The sequence below is a fragment of the Melanerpes formicivorus genome, unplaced genomic scaffold, assembly GCF_026170545.1.
Source record: "Melanerpes formicivorus ecotype bairdi unplaced genomic scaffold, bMelFor1.0.p_v2 SCAF_1935, whole genome shotgun sequence".
Classification (NCBI taxonomy): Eukaryota; Metazoa; Chordata; class Aves; order Piciformes; family Picidae; genus Melanerpes; species Melanerpes formicivorus.
Window position 1 is genome coordinate 18,563 of NW_027144286.1, and position 20,795 is coordinate 39,357.

The 20,795-nt window shown below is 48.0% G+C and overlaps 2 long non-coding RNA genes across 6 annotated transcripts; one reads left to right on the forward strand and one right to left on the reverse strand.

Moving 5' to 3' along the window:
* The first annotated feature begins 10,125 nt into the window (after positions 1 to 10,125).
* LOC137461378 (uncharacterized) lies at positions 10,126 to 20,789 on the forward strand. The gene is made up of 3 exons (XR_010993358.1): positions 10,126 to 10,495; positions 19,374 to 19,530; positions 20,204 to 20,789. It is a non-coding gene; the product is annotated as an uncharacterized lncRNA (long non-coding RNA).
* On the reverse strand, positions 11,914 to 15,012 carry LOC137461377 (uncharacterized). Of its 5 annotated transcripts, XR_010993354.1 has the most exons (4): positions 14,805 to 14,872; positions 13,106 to 13,278; positions 12,346 to 12,622; positions 11,914 to 12,051 (listed from the first exon to the last, which is right to left on the reverse strand). It is a non-coding gene; the product is annotated as an uncharacterized lncRNA (long non-coding RNA). The 5 variants fall into 5 exon arrangements; XR_010993356.1 differs by lacking the exon at positions 14,805 to 14,872 and adding an exon at positions 14,944 to 15,012 and having other exon boundaries at positions 11,914 to 12,622; XR_010993353.1 differs by having other exon boundaries at positions 11,914 to 12,622.
* Positions 20,790 to 20,795: the final 6 nt, after the last annotated feature.

A 20,795-nucleotide genomic window follows, 5' to 3' on the forward strand; every position in this document is an offset into this window, starting at 1 on the left:
CTCATCATGCTTTTTATATCTTCTGGCAACAAAATATAGTTGGTATAGATAAACGTCAACATCTGTTGGGCGGGCTCTGACTGTATGCCATACTGGCTAACGGTTTGCCTCAGCTGCGCCCAACAGCTTCCATGGGAGGTTAGTAATCTCCGCTTCCATTGCCTGTGGTCCTGTCTGTCTATACACTACGGGAAAAGCACTACTCGGATCAGAAGCTGTCAGGCGAAGAAAGGCTTCCATATCTCCTTCCCCTAGTGCCTGCTCCGCGACCTTTTTCCAATCTGTTTCCCTTATACCGTCTCCCTTCTACGGTTTCCTCAGTCTTCCTTTTCACAGTCTCACAAATAGTTGCCTTCACCTCCCTTCCTCTATCGTCCTCCCTGTTTGGCTGCCTTGTCTCCTCCTTCCCTGTACATACATGATCCGAATCTATATCACTGTCACTGTCCTGATCACTCGTAACAGGAGGATTGCCAGAGGCAGCTCTGTTTGGCTCGATATCAACAGGAATCCCCCTAAACTTGTATTCAGTCTCATCTGGCGGGGGTACCTTATGGGCGACCAGCCGGATCTGAGCTTCCTTACTAGCTACCACTTCAGCAGCATGCCGCTCTAAACACGTCCATAATTGACTTTACCAGCTTACCATACCTCTTAGCTCGTTTAGACTCCTTCTTTTCCTCACTCAAACTCTGCAACCACAACGTCTGAGCATAACGCTGCCATTCTGGGCGCTCAAATACCTTATTAGGATCAGAAAAATAACCCTGTTCCTCTCCATCTACCAATACAGGCAATAAGTCGTTTTTATAGCTCAATTTTAATCCCTGCTTTTCTAAAAAGCATAAGAACAGATTATACGCTGCCTGCCTCTCCATGGCCATTAGTACCCTTACAACAAGCAGAAACGGCTTACAGCGTCCTCGGCTCCAGCGTCGCTTTTCTTCGGCCCCCCCGCCATTGCCTCTTGCCGCTGCTGCCACCCCCGGCCCCCCACACCCCCCGGCCCCCGTTACTGGTTTGCGAAGAGCCCTCCCCCGCCCGCCGTTGCCTCTCGCCCCTACCCCCGCCACCCCCCCCGCTGCCGCTTTCCGCGGAGCCCCCCCACCCGCCGTTATCTCTTGCCGCTGCCCCCCCCCTCCCCCGCCGCTGCCGCTCCCTGCCCCCCGAAGCCACTAGCAGCTGGGCACCCCCCGCCAAAACCGCCGCGGCTTCCCCTTCCCACATTGGCAACTGCAGGGGGGAGGTTGCGCTCCGCTCCTCCGGCCCTAAAGCCGCCCTCGCCCCGCGCCCCCGGCTTGCCGCTTGGCTCGGCTGCCCGCCCTCCCGCTAATCCCCCCAACGCCCCCACCCCAAAAACCCCCCAGCCCTACCGCGTGCCGCTCGCCCTCTCTCCCTAGCCTGCTCCCCCCCGCCGGCGCTTGCTGCCGCTGCTGCCGCCGCCGCCGCCGGCGCCGCCGGGACCGACCCCTCGCTCTGCTGCCGGGCCCCGCCTCGCTCTGCTGGCGCGCGCTCGGAGACCCCCGGCTACCCGCCCGTCCGTCCCTCCCTCCCGCCCTGCTCCGCCCCCGCCCCGGGGCAGTCCATTCCAATGGGCAATCACTCTCTCCGTGTAAAACTTCCTCCTGACCTCCAGCCTCAACTTCCCCTGGCGCAGCCTGAGACTGTGGCCTCTTCTTCTGCTGCTGGCTGCCTGGGAGAAGAGGACCAACCTCTGCCTTTTTACAACCCCCCTTCAGGCACTTGGAGAGAGCAAGAAGGTCACCCCTGAGCCTCCTCCTCTCCAGGCTAAGCAACCCCCAGCTCCCTCAGCCTCTCCTCACAGGGCTGTGTTCCAAGCCCCTCACTAACTTCGTTGCCCTCCTCTGGACTCGTTCCAGCAAGTCAACCTCCTTCCTAACCTTTAATATCATTTCATTTCATTTTCACCACACAATTTCAGTTCACTTCATCTCATTTCATTTCATTTCATTTCATTTCATTTCATTTCATTTCATTCATTTCATTTCATTTCATTTCATTTCATTTCATTCCATTTAATTTCATTTCATTCCATTCCATTCCATTTCATTTCATTTCATTTCATTTCATTCCATTTCATTCCATTCCATTTAATTTCATTCCATTTCATTTCATTTCATTTCATTTCATTTCATTTCATTTCATTTCATTTCATTTCATTTCATTCCATTCCATTTCATTTCATTTCATTCCATTCCATTCCATTCCATTTCATTTCATTTCATTTCATTCCATTTCATTTCATTCCATTCCATTTCATTTCATTTCATTTCATTTCATTTCATTTCATTTCATTCCATTTCTTTTCATTTCATTTCTTTTCATTTCATTCCATTCCATTTCATTTCATTTCATTTCATTTCATTTCATTTCATTCCATTTCATTCCATTCCATTTCATTTCATTTCATTTCATTTCATTTCATTTCATTTCATTTCATTTCATTTCATTTCTTTTCATTTAATTTCATTTCATTTCATTCCATTTAATTCAATTTCATTTCATTCCATTCCATTCCATTTCATTTCATTTCATTTCATTTCATTCCATTTCATTTCATTCCATTCCATTTCATTTCATTTCATTTTCATTTCATTTCTTTTCATTTCATTTCATTTCATTCCATTCCATTTCATTTCATTTCATTTCATTTCATTTCATTTCATTTCATTTCATTTCATTTCATTTCATTTCATTTTCCACCACACAATTTCAGTTCACTTCATCTCATTTCATTTCATTTCATTTCATTTCATTTCATTTCATTTCATTTCATTTCATTTCATTTCATTTTCCACCACACAATTTCAGTTCACTTCATCTCATTTCATTTCATTTCATTTCATTTCATCTCATCTCATCTCATTTTATCTCATTTTATTTTGTTTCATATTATTATGTTTCATCATTTCTTTTCATTTAATTTAATTTCATTTTGTTTTGTTTTGTTTTGTTTCATTTTCTACCACAGAACTTAATTTAATTTCATTTCATCAAATTTCATTGAATTTCATTTCATTTAGTTTCTTTCATTTCATTTAGTTTCATTTAGCTTCATTTTGTTTTGTTTCTTTTCGTTTTGTTTTCCACCTCACAATTTCATTTCATTTCATTTCATCTCATTTCATTTCATTTCATTTCATTTCATTTCATTTCATTTCATTTCATTTCATTTCATTTCATTTCATTTCATTCCATTCCATTCCATTCCATTCCATTTCATTTCATTTCATTTCATTTCATTTCATTTCATTTCATTTCCTGCATTATTGCCTGCATTAGGAATAGTGTGGCCAGCAGGAGCAGGGAGGTCATAGTGCCCCTGTACTCTGCTCTGGTTAGGCCGCACCTTGAGTACTGTGTCCAGTTCTGGGCTCCTCAGTTTAAGAAGGACATTGAGACACTTGAGCGTGTCCAGAGAAGGGCAACAAGGCTGGGGAGAGGCCTTGAACACAAGCCCTATGAGGAGAGGCTGAGGGAGCTGGGATTGTTTAGCCTGGAGAAGAGGAGGCTCAGGGGTGACCTTATTGCCCTCTACAACTACCTGAAGGGTGGTTGTAGCCAGGAGGGAGTTGGCCTCTTCTCCCAGGCAACCAGCACCAGAACAAGGGGACACAGTCTCAAGCTGCGCCAGGGGAGGTTCAGACTCGAGGTGAGGAGGAAGTTCTTCACCGAGCGAGTCATTCGGCATTGGAATGGGTTGCCCAGGGAGGTGGTTGAGTCATCGACCCTGGAGGCGTTCAAGGGGAGATTGGACGTGGCACTTGGTGCCATGGTCTAGTCATGGGGTCTGCGGTGTCAGGTTGGACTCGATGATCCTCGAGGTCCTTTCCAACCTAAGTGATACTGTGATACTGTGATACTGTGATTTCATTTCGTTTAGTTTCGTTTTGTTTGGTTTGGTTTTGTTTCATTTAGTTTCATTTAGCTTCATTTTGTTTTGTTTCTTTTCATTTTGTTTTCCACCTCGCAATTTCATCTCTTTTCATTTTGTTTTCCACCTCGCAATTTCATCTCATTTCATTTCATTTCATTTCATTCCATTTCATTTCATTTCATTTCATTTCATTTAATTTCATTTCATTTCATTCCATTCCATTTCATTTCATTTCATTCCATTCCAATTCATTTCATTTCATTTCATTTCATTTTATTTCATTTCATTTCATTTCATTTCATTTCATTTCATTTCATTTCATTTCATTTCAGTTCAGTTCAGTTCATTTCAGTTCATTTCATTTCATTTTCCATCACACAATTTCAGTTCACTTCATCTCATTTCATTTCATTTCATTTCATTTCATTTCATTTCATTTCATTTCATTTCATTCCATTCCATTCCATTCCATTCCATTTCATTCCATTTCATTTCATTTCATTTCATTTCATTTCATTTCATTTCATTTCATTTCATTTCGTTTCGTTTTGTTTTGTTTGGTTTTGTTTCATTTAGCTTCATTTATCTTCATTTTGTTTTGTTTCTTTTCGTTTCATTTTCCACCTCACAATTTCATTTCATTTCATTTCATTTCATTTCATTTCATTTCATTTCATTTCATTTCATTTCATCTCATTTCATTTCATTTCATTGTATTTCATTTTGTTTCGTTTAGTTTTGTTTCATTTAGTTCCATTTAGTTTTGTTTTCCGCCACACAACATTTAATTTCATTTAATCTCATTCCATTTCATTTCATTTCATTTCATTTCATTTCATTTCATTTCGTTCCGTTCCGTTCCGTTCCATTTTATTTCGTTTCGTTATGATTCATTTCATTTGTTTTTCCACCACACAATTTCATGTCATTTCATTTCATTTCATTTCATGTCATTTCATTTCATTTCCTTTCCTTTCGTTTCGTTTAGTTTCGTTTCTTTTCGGTTTGTTTCGTTTAGTTTCATTAAGTTTCGTTTTGTTTTCCACCACAGAGTTTCATTTCATTTCATATCATTTAATTTAATTTAATTTAATTTAATTTAATTTAATTTAATTTAATTTAATTTAATTTAATTTAATTTAATTTCATTTTGTTTTGTTTCGTTTCGTTTCATTTTGTTTCGATTTTCACCACACAATTTCATTGCATTGCATTTCATTTCAAGTCATTTCATTTAATTTCATTTTCTACCTCACAATTTCATTTCATTTCATTTAATTACATTTAATTTCATTCCATTTCGTTTCATTTCGTTTCGTTACGTTTCATTTAGTTTGGATTCATTTGGTTTTGATGCGTTTCAATTAGTTTAGTTGTGTTTAGTTTTCCACCACACAATTTAATTTCATTTCATATGATTTAATTTAATTTAATTTCATTTCATTTCATTTCATTTCATTTCATTTCATTTTCCACCACAGAATTTCATTTCATTTCATTTCATTTCATTTCATTTTATTTCATTTCATTTCATTTCATTTCATTTCAGTTCAGTTCATTTCAGTTCATTTCAGTTCATTTCAGTTCATTTTCCATCACACAATTTCAGTTCACTTCATCTCATTTCATTTCATTTCATTTCATTTCGTTTCGTTTTGTTTTGTTTGGTTTTGTTTCATTTAGCTTCATTTATCTTCATTTTGTTTTGTTTCTTTTCGTTTCATTTTCCACCTCACAATTTCATTTCATTTCATTTCATTTCATTTCATTTCATTTCATTTCATTTCATTCATTTCATCTCATTTCATTTCATTTCATTGTATTTCATTTTGTTTCGTTTAGTTTTGTTTCATTTAGTTTCATTTAGTTTTGTTTTCCGCCACACAACATTTAATTTCATTTAATCTCATTTCATTTCATTTCATTTCATTTCATTTCATTTCATTTCATTTCATTTCATTTCTTTTCATTTCATTTCATTTCATTTCATTTCGTTCCGTTCCGTTCCATTTTATTTCGTTTCGTTATGATTCATTTCATTTGTTTTTCCACCACACAATTTCATGTCATTTCATTTCATTTAATGTCATTTCATTTCATTTCCTTTCATTTCATTTCGTTTAGTTTCGTTTCTTTTCGGTTTGTTTCGTTTAGTTTCACTAAGTTTCGTTTTGTTTTCCACCAAAGAGTTTAATTTCATTTCATATCATTTAATTTAATTTAATGTAATTTAATTTAATTTAATTTCATTTCATTTCATTTCATTTTGTTTTGTTTCGTTTCGTTTCATTTTGTTTCGATTTTCACCACACAATTTCATTGCATTGCATTTCATTTCAAGTCATTTCATTTCATTTCATTTTCTACCTCACAATTTCATTTCATTTCATTTCATTACATTTCATTTCATTCCATTTCGTTTCATTTCGTTTCGTTACATTTCATTTAGTTTGGATTCATTTGGTTTTGATGCGTTTCAATTAGTTTAGTTTTGTTTAGTTTTCCACCACACAATTTAATTTCATTTCATATGATTTAATTTAATTTCATTTCATTTCATTTCATTTCATTTTCCACCACAGAATTTCATTTCATTTCATTTCATTTCATTTCATTTCATATTATTTAATTTCACTTCATTTGATTTAATTTCATTTCATTTCATTTTCCACCTCACAATTTCATTTTATTTCTTTTCATTTCATTTTGTTTCGTTTTCCACCACAAAATTTAATTTAATTTCATTTAATTTCATTTAATTTAATTTCATTCTATTTCATTTAATTTCATTTCATTTTATTCATTAGCCGGTGGCGGGGGGATGCAGCGGAGGGAAGCCGGCAGGCAGCACGGGGTGCCGGCAGCACCTGTTCCCTGCCCTGGGACTTGGCGTGCCCGGCGGCCGGTTGCCGGGTGGGGGGAGCGAGGAGAGGCGTGGCGCAGCGGCCGGGGCAGCGCCGGATGGCAGCGGGGGGCCGGGCGGGGCGGGGTGGGGTAGGCGTCGAGCGGCAAGCTCTCGGCTGCAGTGAATGTTCGGCGGGGTGGGGTTGGGGGGGGGCCTAGGCTAGCACTGACAGGCCTTGACAGGCTGGAGAGTTGGGCACAAGCCAACCTTATGAAGTTCAATAAGAGCAAGGGCAGGGTCCTGCAGCTGGGTGGAGGCAATCCCAGGCACAAATGCAGGCTGGGCAGGGACTGGCTGGAAAGCAGCCCTGAGGAGAGAGCCTTCCTAGTTTCATAGTTTCATTCAGGGTTGGAAGGGACCACAAGGATCATCTAGTTCCAACCCCCCTGCCATGGGCAGGGACACCCCACACTAGATCAGGCTGGACAGAGCCTCATCCAGCCTGCGGCTGGAACATGGTCCCCGGGACGAGGGCCGCCTGGTATCGCCCGTCCGGCCCCCCCCCCCCCCAACCCCCCCCCACCCCCGCCGCGGCGTAAATGAAGAGAGGCAGTCGGCACGAAACCTTGAAGGACGGGGGGCTGGAGGGAGGACGGGGGGCTGTAGGGAGGAGGGGGTCTGTAGGGAGGAGGGGGTCTGTAGCGAGCATGGGGGGGCTGTAGGGAGGAGGGGGTCTCCAGCGAGGAGGGTGGCTGTAGGGAGGAGAAGGGCTGCAGCTAGGAGGGGGGCTCTAGGGAGGAAAGGGGCTGTAGGGAGGAGGGGGGGCTGTAGGGAGAATGGGGAGCTGTAGGGAGGAGGGGGGCTCTAGGGAGGAGGGGGGCTGCAGGGAGGAGGGGGGCTGCAGGGAGGAGGGGGGCTGGAGGGAGGACGGGGGGCTGGAGGGAGGAGGGGGGCTGTAGGGAGGAGGGGGGCTGTAGAGGGTAGGGGGGGCTGCAGGGAGGAGGGGGGCTGCAGGGAGGAGGGGGGGCTGCAGGGAGGAGGGGGGCTGCAGGGACAAGGGGGGCTGTAGAGAGAATGGGGGGCCGTAGGGAGGAGGAGGGCTGTAGGGAGGAGGGGGGCTGTAGGGGGTAGGGGGGCTGCGGGGAGAAGGGGGGCTGTGGGGAGGAAAGGGGCTGTAGGGAGGAGGGGGGCTGTAGGGAGGAGGGGGGCTCTAGGGGGTAGGGGGGCTGCAGGGAGAAGGGGGGCTGTAGGGAGGAAAGGGGCTGTAGGGAGGAGGGGGGGCTGTAGGGAGAATGGGGGGCTGTAGGGAGGACGGGGGCTGTAGGGAGCAGGGGGGCTGTAGGGAGGAGGGGGGCTGTAGGGAGAATGGGGGGCTGTAGGGAGGAGGGGGGCTGCAGGGAGGAGGGGGTCTGCAGGGAGGAAAGGGGCTGTAGGGAGGAGGGGGGCTGTAGGGAGAATCGGGAGCTGTAGGGAGGATGGGGGGCTGTAGGGAGGAGGGGGGCTGCAGGGAGGAGGGTGTCTGCAGGGAGGAGGGGGGCTGTAGGGAGGAAAGGGGCTGTAGGGAGGAGGGGGGGCTGCAGGGAGGAGGGGGGGCTGTACGGGGTTGGGGGGCTGCAGGGAGGAGGGGTGCTGTAGGGAGGATGGGGACTGTAGGGGGTAGGGGGGCTGTAGGGAGGAGGGGGGCTGTAGGGAGGAGGGGGGCTGCAGCGAGGAGGGGGGCTGTAGAGAGGAGGGGGGCTGTAGAGGGTAGGGGGGCTGTAGGGAGAATGGGGGGCTGTAGGGAGGCCGGGGGTCTGTAGGGAGGAAAGGGGCTGTAGGGAGGAGGGGGGCTGCAAGGAGGGGGGGGATAGCAGGGAGAAGGGGGGCTGTAGAGAGAATGGGGGACTGCAGGGAGGAGGGGGGCTGTAGGGAGGAGGGGGGTCTGGAGGGAGGAGGGGGTCTGGAGGGAGGAAGGGGGCTGTAGGGAGGAGGGGGTCTGCAGGGAGGAGGGGGGGCTGCAGGGACTGCAGGGTTATAAGGTGAAGAACCTCCTCCTCACATCTAGCCTCAATCTCCCCACCTCCAGCTTCATTCCATTCCCCCTAGTCCTATCACTACCTGAGATCCTGAGAAGTCCTTCCCCAGCCTTCCTGTAGGCCCCCTTCAGATACTGGAAGGCGACAATGAGGTCACCTCGGAGCCTTCTCTTCTGCACACTGTACAGCCCCAACTCCTTCAGTCTGTCCTCACAGGAGAGGTGCTCCAGCCCTCTGATCATCCTTGTGGCCCTTCTCTGGACACGTTCCAGCACCTCCACATCCCTCTTGGAATAGGGGCTCCAGAACTGGACACAGTAATCCAGGCAGGGTCTCCCCAGGGCTGAGGAGAGGGGGAGGATCACCTCCCTCCACCTGCTGGCCACACTTCTCCTGCTGCAGCCCAGGAGCTGATTGGCTTTGCGGGCCATTTTCCTCCACACAATTTCATTTCATTTCATTTAATATCATTTCATTTCATTTCATTTCATTTCATTTCATTTCATTTCGTTTTGTTTTGTTTTGTTTTGTTTCATTTCATTTCATTTTGTTTCGATTTTCACCACACAATTTCATTGCATTGCATTTCATTTCAAGTCATTTAATTTCATTTCCTTTTCTACCTCACAATTTCATTTCATTTCATTTCATTTCATTTCATTTCATTCCATTTCGTTTCATTTCGTTTCGTTACGTTTCATTTAGTTTGGATTCATTTGGTTTTGATGCGTTTCAATTAGTTTAGTTTTGTTTAGTTTTCCACCACACAATTTAATTTCATTTCATATGATTTAATTTAATTTAATTTCATTTCATTTCATTTCATTTTCCACCACAGAATTTCATTTCATTTCATTCCATTTCATTTCATTTCTTTTGATTTAATTTCATTTCATTTCATTTTCCACCTCACAATTTCATTTTATTTCGTTTCATTTCATTTTGTTTCGTTTTCCACCACAAAATTTAATTTAATTTCATTTAATTTCATTTAATTTAATTTCATTCTATTTCATTTCATTTCATTTCATTTTATTCATTAGCCGGCGGCGGGGGGATGCAGCGGAGGGAAGCCGGCAGGCAGCACGGGGTGCCGGCAGCACCTGTTCCCTGCCCTGGGACTTGCCGTGGCCGGCGGCCGGTTGCCGGGTGGGGGGAGCGAGGAGAGGCGGGGCGCAGCGGCCGGGGCAGCGCCGGATGGCAGCGGGGGGGCCGGGCGGGGCGGGTGGGGTAGGCGTCGAGCGGCAAGCTCTCGGCTGCAGTGAATGTTCGGCGGGGTGGGGGTGCGTGGGGGGGCCTAGGCTAGCACTGACAGGCCTTGACAGGCTGGCGAGTTGGGCACAAGCCAACCTCATGAAGTTCAATAAGAGCAAGGGCAGGGTCCTGCAGCTGGGTCGAGGCAATCCCAGGCACAAATGCAGGCTGGGCAGGGACTGGCTGGAAAGCAGCCCTGAGGAGAGAGCCTTCCTAGTTTCATAGTTTCATTCAGGGTTGGAAGGGACCACAAGGATCATCTAGTTCCAACCCCCCTGCCATGGGCAGGGACACCCCACACTAGATCAGGCTGGACAGAGCCTCATCCAGCCTGCGGCTGGAACGTGGTCCCCGGGCCGAGGGCCGCCTGGTATCGCCCGCCCGGCCCCCCCCCCCCCCCGCCGCGGCGTAAATGAAGAGAGGCAGTCGGCACGCAACCTACTTTTATTAAGTGTTGTTTTCTTCAAGCGTCTCTCATGAAAGGTTGGGTTCTGAAGGACGGGGGGCTGGAGGGAGGACGGGGGGCTGTAGGGAGGAGGGGGTCTGTAGGGAGGAGGGGGGGCTGTAGGGAGCATGGGGGGCTGTAGGGAGGAGGGGGTCTCCAGCGAGGAGGGTGGCTGTAGGGAGGAGAAGGGCTGCAGCTAGGAGGGGGGGCTCTAGGGGAGGAAAGGGGCTGTAGGGAGGAGGGGGGGCTGCAGGGAGGAGGGAGGCTGGAGGGAGGACGGGGGGCTGGAGGGAGGAGGGAGGCTGGTGGTGGAGGAGTGGGGGTGTAGAGGGTAGGGGGGGCTGCAGGGAGGAGGGGGGCTGTAGGGAGGAGGGGGGCTGTAGGGGGTAGGGGGGGCTGCAGGGAGGAGGGGGGGCTGCAGGGAGGAGGGGGGCTGCAGGGACAAGGGGGGCTGTAGAGAGAATGGGGGGGCTGTAGGGAGGAGGAGGGCTGTAGGGAGGAGGGGGGCTGTAGGGGGTAGGGGGGCTGCAGGGAGAAGGGGGGCTGTGGGGAGGAAAGGGGGCTGTAGGGAGGAGGGGGGCTGTAGGGAGGAGGGGGGCTCTAGGGGGTTGGGGGGCTGCAGGGAGAAGGGGGGCTGTAGGGAGGAAAGGGGCTGTAGGGAGGAGGGGGGCTGCAGGGAGGAGGGGGGCTGTAGGGAGTAGGGCGGCTGTAGGGAGAAGGGCGGGCCATAGGGGGTAGGCGGGCTGCAGGGAGAAGGGGGGCTGTAGGCAGGAAAGGGGCTGTAGGGAGAATGGGGGTCTGTAGCGAGGACGGGGGGCTGTAGGGACGAAAGGGGTTGTAGGGAGGAGGGGGGCTGTAGGGAGGAGGGGGGCTGTAGGGGATAGGGGGGGCTGCAGGGAGGAGGGGGGCTGAAGGGAGGAGGGGGGCTGTAGGGGCTAGGGGGGCTGTAGGGACGAAAGGGGTTGTAGGGAGGAGGGGGGCTGCAGGGAGGAGGGGGGTCTGCAGGGAGGAGGGGGGCTGCAGGGAGGAGGGGGGGCTGTAGGGGCTAGGGGGGCTGTAGGGACGAAAGGGGTTATAGGGAGGAGGGGGGCTGTAGGGGGTAGGGGGGCTGCAGGGAGGAGGGGGGCTGCAGGGAGAAGGGGGGCTGTAGAGAGAATGGGGGACTGGAGGGAGGAGGGGGGCTGCATGGAGGAGGGGGGCTGTAGGGAGGAAAGGTGCTGCAGGTAGGACGGGGGCTGTAGGGAGGAGGGGGTCTGCAGGGAGCAGGGGGTCTGGAGGGAGGAAGGGGGCTGCAGGTAGGAGGGGGGGCTGCAGGGAGCAGGGGGGTCTGGAGGGAGGAAGGGGGCTGCAGGGAGGAGGGGGGGCTGCAGGGAGAACGGGGGCTGTAGGGAGGAAGGGGGGCTGCAGTGAGGAGGGGGGCTGTAGGGAGGACGGAGGCCGTAGGGAGGAGGGGGGTCTGGAGGGAGGAAGGGGGGCTGCAGGGACTGCTGGGTTATAAGGTGGGGGTAAGTGATGCAGTGGTTCCCACTTTTCAGGTTCTGGCTCTTCCTCTTCCTCTTCCTCTTCCTCTTCCGGGCTGCAGCGAGGAGGGGGGCTGCAGGGAGGAGGGGGGACAGTAGGGAGGAGGGGGGCTGCATGGAGGAGGGGGGCTGTAGGGAGGAAAGGTGCTGCAGGGAGGACGGGACCTGTAGGGAGGAGGGGGGGTCTGGAGGGAGAAGGGGGGCTGTAGGGAGGAGGGGGGTCTGGAGGGAGGAGGGGGTCCCGGAGGGAGGAGGGGGTCTGCAAGGAGGAGGGGGGCTGTAGGGATGAGGGGGTCTGGAGGGAGGATGGGGGGCTGCAGGGACTGCAGGGTTATAAGGTGGGGGGTAAGTGATGCAGTGGTTCCCACTTTTCAGGTTCTGGCTCTTCCTCTTCCTCTTCCTCTTCCTCTTCCTCTTCCTCTTCCTCTTCCTCTTCCTCTTCCTCTTCCTCTTCCTCTTCCTCTTCCTCTTCCTCTTCCTCTTCCTCTTCCTCTTCCTCTTCCTCCACCTTCAAATCAGTTACTGCCGCTGCTGACCAGACGCTGCCTTGCCAGCCAGCGGCATATTCCCTCTCCTCCTGATGAAAAGGCTCCTCATTCTTAACAGAAGGTTGAGAGCCTGCCAGATCCATCCTTCCGAGGACCCCTATGGGGGCCACAACAAATTGTCTGCTCTGCTCTTCTCTCTAGCCCATTTCTCCCTCCAATAATCTCTCACTGCTCCCTGAGCTTTATCCCGCGGATTCGGATTCTCTTCCCACTCCGCTAACTGGAACCCCAGAGGGCTGTCCGGGCGTATGGCCCTGGGGACCCTTTCGCTCCCCTTTTTCCCGGGGCTGCTCTCTTTACCCGACCCCTGCCCCGTTTCCCGAGGGCCACGCTTTCCGTCCCCAACCGCTTCGTCCCTTCCCTGGCCGAGTCCCTCGCCAGAGCTTGGAAACGCAGGGAGAAGGACTCCACAATCCCTTCGTGAGACCGGACTGGCCAGCTCACGTCTCACGCACACGCTCTCACTGACCTCAATCCCCGCCCAACCGCACAATCCTTACAGCCCTTTTCTTGCCCGGCTCTTTGTGCACTACAACTCCAGGCAGTCGCCACAGTTGGGAGCTCCTTCCCTTGCCTTTACCTTACAACTTTTGGCTGAGTCTCACCACCTTCCGAGAGGCTTCCGGGATCCTTCTTCCGGGCCGCCGAAATCGGTGGGGGCGCCCCCCCCCCCCTTAAGATAAAGTCCGTGCAGTCGTCACAGGCAGGGCAATCACGTCGGGGGGCACCGAATTGGGAGAAGCAAACTCACTGCTGAAAATGTATGACCACTTCATTAGCAAAGAAAGGCAACACAGCGCTGGGCGCAGAGCGAGTTTGCCGGAGGCGCGCCCCAACACCACCAGGTGACCTTCAAGAGACGGCAAACAGACAGATTCATCTATTAAAATAGACATAGTTTCATAGTTTCATTCAGGGTTGGAAGGGACCCACAAGGATCATCTAGTTCCAACCCCCCTGCCATGGGCAGGGGACACCCCACACTAGATCAGGCTGGACAGAGCCTCATCCAGCCTGCTCTTAAACACCCCCAGGGACGGGGCCTCGACCACCTCCCTGGACAACCCATTCCAGGGTTTCACCACTCTCATGCTGAAGAACCTCCTCCTCACATCTAGCCTGAATCTCCCCACCTCCAGCTTCATTCCATTCCCCCTAGTCCTATCACTACCTGAGATCCTGAGAAGTCCTTCCCCAGCCTTCCTGTAGGCCCCCCTTCCGATCCTGGAAGGCCACAATGAGGTCACCTGGGAGCCTTCTCTTCTCCAGACTGAACAGCCCCAACTCCCTCAGTCTGTCCTCACAGGAGAGATGCTCCAGCCCTCTGCTCATCCTTGTGGCCCTTCTCTGGACACGTTCCAGCACCCTCCACATCCCTCTTGGAATATGGGCTCCAGAACTGGACACAGTAATCCAGGCGGGGTCTCCCCAGGGCTGAGGAGAGGGGGAGGATCACCTCCCTCCACCTGCTGGCCACACTTCTCCTGCTGCAGCCCAGGAGCTGATTGGCTTTGCGTGCTGCAAGAGCACATTGAGAGCTCCTGCTGAGCTTTTTGTCCCCCAGCACCCCCAAGGCTCTCTCCTCAGGGCTGCTTTCCAGCCAGTCCCTGCCCAGCCTGCATTTGTGCCTGGGATTGCCTCGACCCAGCTGCAGGACCCTGCCCTTGCTCTTCTTGAACTTCATGAGCTTGGCTTGTGCCCAACTCTCCAGCCTGTCAAGGCCTGTCAGTGCTAGCCTAGGCCCCCACCCCCACCCCGCCGAACATTCACTGCAGCCGAGAGCTTGCCGCTCGACGCCTACCCCACCCCGCCCCGCCCGGCCCCCCCGCTGCCATCCGGCGCTGCCCCCGGCCGCTGCGCCCCGCCTCTCCTCGCTCCCCCCCACCCGGCAACCGGCCGCCGGCCACGGCAAGTCCTTGCCCTTGCCTCTTGCCGCTGCTGCCACCCCCCCGGCCCCCCACACCACCCGGCCCCCGTTACCCGGTTTGCGAGGAGCCCCCCCCCCCGCCCGCCGTTATCTCTTGCCGCTGCCCCCCCCCTCCCCCCCCCGCTGCCGCTCCCTGCCCCCCCGAAGCCGCTAGCCGCTGGGCACCCCCCGCCAAAGCCGCCACGGCTTCCCCTTCCCACATTGGCAACTGCAGGGGGGAGGTTGCGCTCCGCTCCTCCGGCCCTAAAGCCGCCCCTCGCCCCGCGCCCCGGCTTGCCGCATGGCTCGGCTGCCCGCCCGCCCGCTAATCCCCCCAAACGCCCCCCCACCCCAAAAACACCCCAGCCCCTACCGCGTGCCGCTCGCCCTCTCTCCCTAGCCTGCTCCCCCCGCCGGCGCTTGCTGCCGCCGCCGTCCGGCCCTCCCCGCCCCGCCCCGGGGCAGTTCATTCCAATGGGCAATCACTTTCTCCGTGAAAACTTCCTCCTGACCTCCAGCCTCAACTTCCCCTGGTGCAGCCTGAGACTGTGTCCTCTTCTTCTGCTGCTGGCTGCCTGGGAGAAGAGACCAACCTCTGCCCTCTTTACAACCCCCCCTTCAGGCACTTGGAGAGAGCAAGAAGGTCACCCCTGAGCCTCCTCCTCTCCAGGCTAAGCAACCCCAGCTCCCTCAGCCTCTCCTCACAGGGCTGTCTTCCAAGCCCCCTCACTAACTTCGTTGCCCTTCTCTGGACTCGTTCCAGCAAGTTCAACCTCCTTCCTAACCTTTAATTTCATTTCATTTCATTTTCCACCACACAATTTCAGTTCACTTCTTCTCATTTAATTTAATTTCATTTAATTTCATTTCATTTCATTTCATTTCATTTCATTTCATTTCATTTCATTTCATTTCATTATTTCATTTCGTTTCATTTCATTTAATTTAATTTCATTTCATTTCATTTAATTTCATTTCATTCCATTCCATTTCATTTCATTTCATTTCATTTCATTTCATTTCATTTCATTTCATTTCATTTCATTTCATTGTTTCATTTCATTTCATTCCATTTCATTCCATTTCATTTCATTTCATTTCATTTCATTTCATTCCATTTCATTCCATTCCATTTCATTTCATTTCATTTCATTTCATTTCATTTCATTTCATTTCATTTCATTTCATTTCATTTCATTTCATTGTTTCATTTCATTTCATTCCATTCCATTTCATTTCATTTCATCTCATTTCATTTCATTTCATTTCATTTCATTTCATTTCATTTCATTTCATTTCATTTCATTTCATTCCATTCCATTCCATTCCATTTCATTTCATTCCATTCCATTCCATTTCATTTTCATTTCATTTCATTCCATTCCATTCCATTCCATTTCATTTCATTTCATTTCATTTCATTTCATTTCATTTCATTTCATTTCATTTCATTTCATTTCATTGCATTTCATTTCATTCCATTCCATTCCATTCCATTTCATTTCATTCCATTCCATTCCATTCCATTTCATTTCATTTCATTCCATTCCATTTCATTTCATTTCATTTCATTTTCATTTCATTTCATTTCATTTCATTTCATTTCATTTCATTTCATTTCATTTCATTTCATCTCATTCCATTCCATTCCATTTCATTTCATTCCATTCCATTCCATTCCATTTCATTTCATTTCATTTCATTTCATTTCATTTCATTTTCCATCATACAATTTCGGTTCACTTCATCTCATTCCATTTCATTTCATTTCATTTCATTTCATTTCGTTTCATTCCATTCCATTCCATTTCATTTCATTCCATTTCATTTCATTTCATTTCATTTCATCTCATCTCATCTCATCTCATCTCATCTCATCTCATCTCATCTCATCTCATCTCATCTCATCTCATCTCATTTTATGTCATTTTATTTTATTTCATATTATTATGTTTCATCATTTCTTTTCATTTAATTTTATTTCATTTCGTTTTGTTTTGTTTTGTTTCATTTTCATTTTGTTTCATTTTGTTTTGTTTCATTTAGTTTTGTTACGTTTCATTTAGTTTGGATTCATTTGGTTTCTATGCATTTCAATTCGTTTAGTTTCGTTTTGTTTTCCACCACACAATTTAATTTGATTTCATATGATTTAATTCACTTTAATTTCATTTCATTTCATTTTCCACCACACAATTTCAGTTCACTTCATCTCATTTCATTTCATTTCATTTCATTTCATTTCATTTCATTTCATTTCATTTCATTCCATTCCATTCCATTTCATTCCATTCCATTTCATTTAATTTAATTTAATTTCATTTCATTTCATTTCATTTCATTTCATTTCATTTCATTCCATTCCATTTAATTTCATTTCATTTCATTTCATTTCATTTCATTTCTTTTCATTTCTTTTCATTTCTTTTCATTTCATTTCATTTTCCACCACACAATTTCAGTTCACTTCATCTCATTTCATTTCATTTCATTTCATTTCATTTCATTTCATTTCATTTCATTTCATTTCATTCCATTCCATTTAATTTCATTTCATTTCATTTCATTCCATTCCATTTCATTTCATTTCATTTCATTTCATTCCATTTAATTTAATTTCATTTCATTTCATTTCATTTCATTTCATTTTGTTTTGTTTTGTTTTGTTTCGTTTCATTTTGTTTTGATTTTCACCACACTATTTCATTGCATTGCATTTCATTTCATGCCATTTCATTTCATTTCATTTTCTACCTCACAATTTCATTTCATTACATTTCATTTCATTCCATTTTGTTTCATTTTGTTTCGTTCCATTTCATTTAGTTTGGATTCATTTGGTTTTGATGCGTTTTAATTCGTTTAGTTTTGTTTAGTTTTCCACCACACAATTTAATTTCATTTCATATGATTTAATTTAATTTAATTTAATTTAATTTCATTTCATTTCATTTAATTTTCCACCACAGAATTTAATTTCATTTCATTTCATTCCATTTAATTTCATTTCATTTGATTTAATTTCATTTAATTTCATTTTCCACCTCACAATTTCATTTCATTTCATTTCATTTCATTTCATTTCATTCTATTTCATTTCATTTCATTTAGTTTAATTTCTTTTCGTTTCATTTTGTTTTGTTTCGATTTCCACCACACAATTTCATTTTATTTCATATAATTTAATTTAATTTAATTTAATTTAATTTAATTTAATTTAATTTAATTTAATTTAATTTAATTTAATTTTCCACCACGCAATTTCATATCATTTAATTTCATCTCATTTCATTTCATTTCATTTCATTTCTTTTCATTTCATTTCATTTCATTTCATTTCATTTCATTTCATTTCATTTCGTTTCGTTTCGTTTTGTTTCATTTTCCACCACACAATTTCATTTCATTTCATATCATTTAATTTCATTTTGTTTCATTTCATTTTGTTTTGTTTTGTTTCATTTTGTTTTGTTTCGTTTTCCACCTCAGAATTTAATTTCATTTAATTTCATTTCGTTTCGTTTTGTTGCATTTTGTTTCGTTTTCCACCACACAACTTCATTTCCTTTCATTTCCTTTCATTTCATTTCATTTCATTTCATTTCATTTCATTTTCCTCCACAGAATTGGTGTGGTGGAAAATGAAACAAAACGAAAAGAAACGAAACTAAATGAAACTAAATGAAATGAAATGAAATGAAATGAAATGAAATGAAATGAAATGAAGGGAAAGGAAATGAAATGACATGAAATTGTGTGGTGGATAAAGAAATGAAATGAGTCATAACGAAACAAAATGGAACGGAACGAAATGAAACGAAACGAAACGAAACGAAATGAAATGAAATGAAATGAAATGAAATGAAATGAAATGAAATGAAATGAAATTGTGTGGAGGAAATTGAAACAAAACGAAACAAAATGAAACAAAACGAAATTAAATGAAATGAAATTTTGTAGTGGGAAATGAAACAAAATGAAATGAAATGAAATGAGATGAAATGAAATGAAATGAAATGAGATGAGATAAAATGAAATGAAATTAAATGAAGTTGTGTGGTGGAAAACGAAAGAAAATGAAACAAAATGAAACTGAATGAAACGAAACGAAACAAAACAAAACGAAATAAAATGAAATGAAATGAGATGAAAGGAAATTGTGAGGTGGGAAAACGAAACGAAAGGAAACGAAACGAAACGAAATGAAACTAAACGAAATGAAATGAAATGAAATGAAATGAAATGAAATGAACTCCTCCTTCCTTTCCTCCTCCTCCTTTCCTCCTCCTCCTTTCCTCCTCCTCCTTTCCTTCTCCTCCTTTCCTTCTGCTCCTCCCTTCTCCTCCTTCCTCCTCCTTCCTTTCCTCCTCCTCCTTTCCTCCTCCTCCTTTCCTCCTCCTCCTCCCTTCTCCTCCTTCCTCCTCCTTCCTTTCCTCCTCCTCCTTTCCTCCTCCTCCTTTCCTCCTCCTCCTTCCCTCCTACTCCTTCCCTCCTCCTCCCTTTCCTCCTCCTCCTTCTTTCTCCTTTCCTTCTCCTCCTTTCCTCCTCCTCCTTTCCTCCTCCTTTCCTCCTCCTCCCTTTACCCCTCCTTCCTTTCCTCCTCCTTCCTTTCCTCCTCCTTCCTTTCCTCCTCCTTCCTTTCCTCCTCCTCCCTTCTCCTCCTCCCTTCTCCTCCTCCCTTCTCCTCCTCCTTCCTCCTCCTTCCTTTCCTCCTTCCCTCCTCCTCCTTCCTCCTCCTCCCTTCCCTCCTCCTTCTTCCCTCTTCCTCCCTTTCCTCCTCCCTTTCCTCCTCCCTTTCCTCCTCCCTTTCCTCCTCCCTTTCCTCCTCCCTTTCCTCCTTCCTCCTTCCTCCCACCTCCTCCCTCCCTCCTCCTTCCTTCCTCCTCCTCCCTCCCCCACCTCTCCCTCACCCTCCTCCTCCTCCTCCTCCCCCCTCTTCCAGGAAGCAGGAGGAGAGGGTGCAGCAGGTGAGGAAGAGGCTGGACGAAGCCCTCATGGCCGACATCCTCTCCGGCACCCCCGACCCCCCCGGGGGGGAGCTGGAGCTGGTCCTGGGCAACGGAGAGGAGGCTTAGGGAGCCCCAAGGCACAGCCAGCAGGTGAGGGAAACCTCCTCCCTCTCCCTCTCCCTTCCCTTCCCTTCCCTTCCCTTCCCTTCCCTCCCCTCTCCTTTCCCTTCCCTTCCCTTCCCTTCCCTTCCCTTCCCTTCCCTTCCCTTCCCTTCCCTTCCCTTCCCTTCCTTCCCTTCCCTTCCCTTCCCTTCCCTTCCCTTCCCTTCCCTTCCCTTCCCTTCCCTTCCCTTCCCTTCCCTTCCCTTCCCTTCCCTTCCCTCTCCTTTCCCTTCCCCTTCCCTTCCCTTCCCTTCCCTTCCCTTCCCTTCCCTTCCCTTCCCTTCCCCTTCCCTTCCCTTCCCTTCCCTTCCCTTCCCTTCCCTTCCCTTCCCTTCCCTTCCCTTCCCTTCCCTTCCCTTCCCTTCCCTTCCCCTTCCCTCTCCCTTCCCTTCCCTTCCCTTCCCTTCCCTTCCCTTCCCTTCCCTTCCCTTCCCTTCCCTTCCCTTCCCTTCCCTTCCCTTCCCTTCCCTTCCCCTTCCCTTCCCTTCCCTTCCCTTCCCTTCCCTTCCTTCTCCCTTCCCTTCCCTTCCCTTCCCTTCCCTTCCCTTCCCTTCCCTTCCCTTCCCTTCCCTTCCCTTCCCTTCCCTTCCCTTCCCTCTCCCTTCCCCTCTCCCTCCCCTCTCCCCCTCCCCTCCCTAACCCTCTCTCACCTCTCTTCCAGGTACTTCCCTCCCTCTCCACACCACCCCCAGGGGAGACCTCCCACCCTCTCCCCCCTCAGGCCTCCAGCAGCACTTTCTTGGACCACCTTTCGACCTTCCTCTTCCTCTTCCTCCTCCTCCCCTCAGCAGAAGACCTTCCAGGAGCTGCCTGGGGGTGGGAGGCCAACTTCCTCCCTCCCTCTCTCCCTCCCTCCTCCTCCAAGAGGAGGAAGAAGCAACCCAGGAGGGGAGAGAGGAACTCCCTGGACTCTCAGCTCCCCTTGGGGCCTTCAGAAGGCCTCAGGCCTGGGGCCTTGGACTTCACTTTGAGGGGGGGGAGGGAGAGGGGGAGAGGGGGAGGGGAGAGGGGAGGGAGAGGGAGGGACCCAGTGGGGACCTCTTGGGCTCCTCCAGGAGAGCTTTGGAAGCTTCTCCTGCTTTGGGCTTTGGACTTTGCCCTCTCCCTTCCTTCCCTCTCCCTTCTTCCCTCTCCCTCCTTCCTCTTACTCTTCCCTCTGCTTCCCTCCCCTCTCCCTTTTTCCCTCTCCCTTTTTCCCTCTCCCTTCTTCCCTCTCCCTTCTTCCCTCTCCCTTCTTCCCTCTCCCTTCTTCC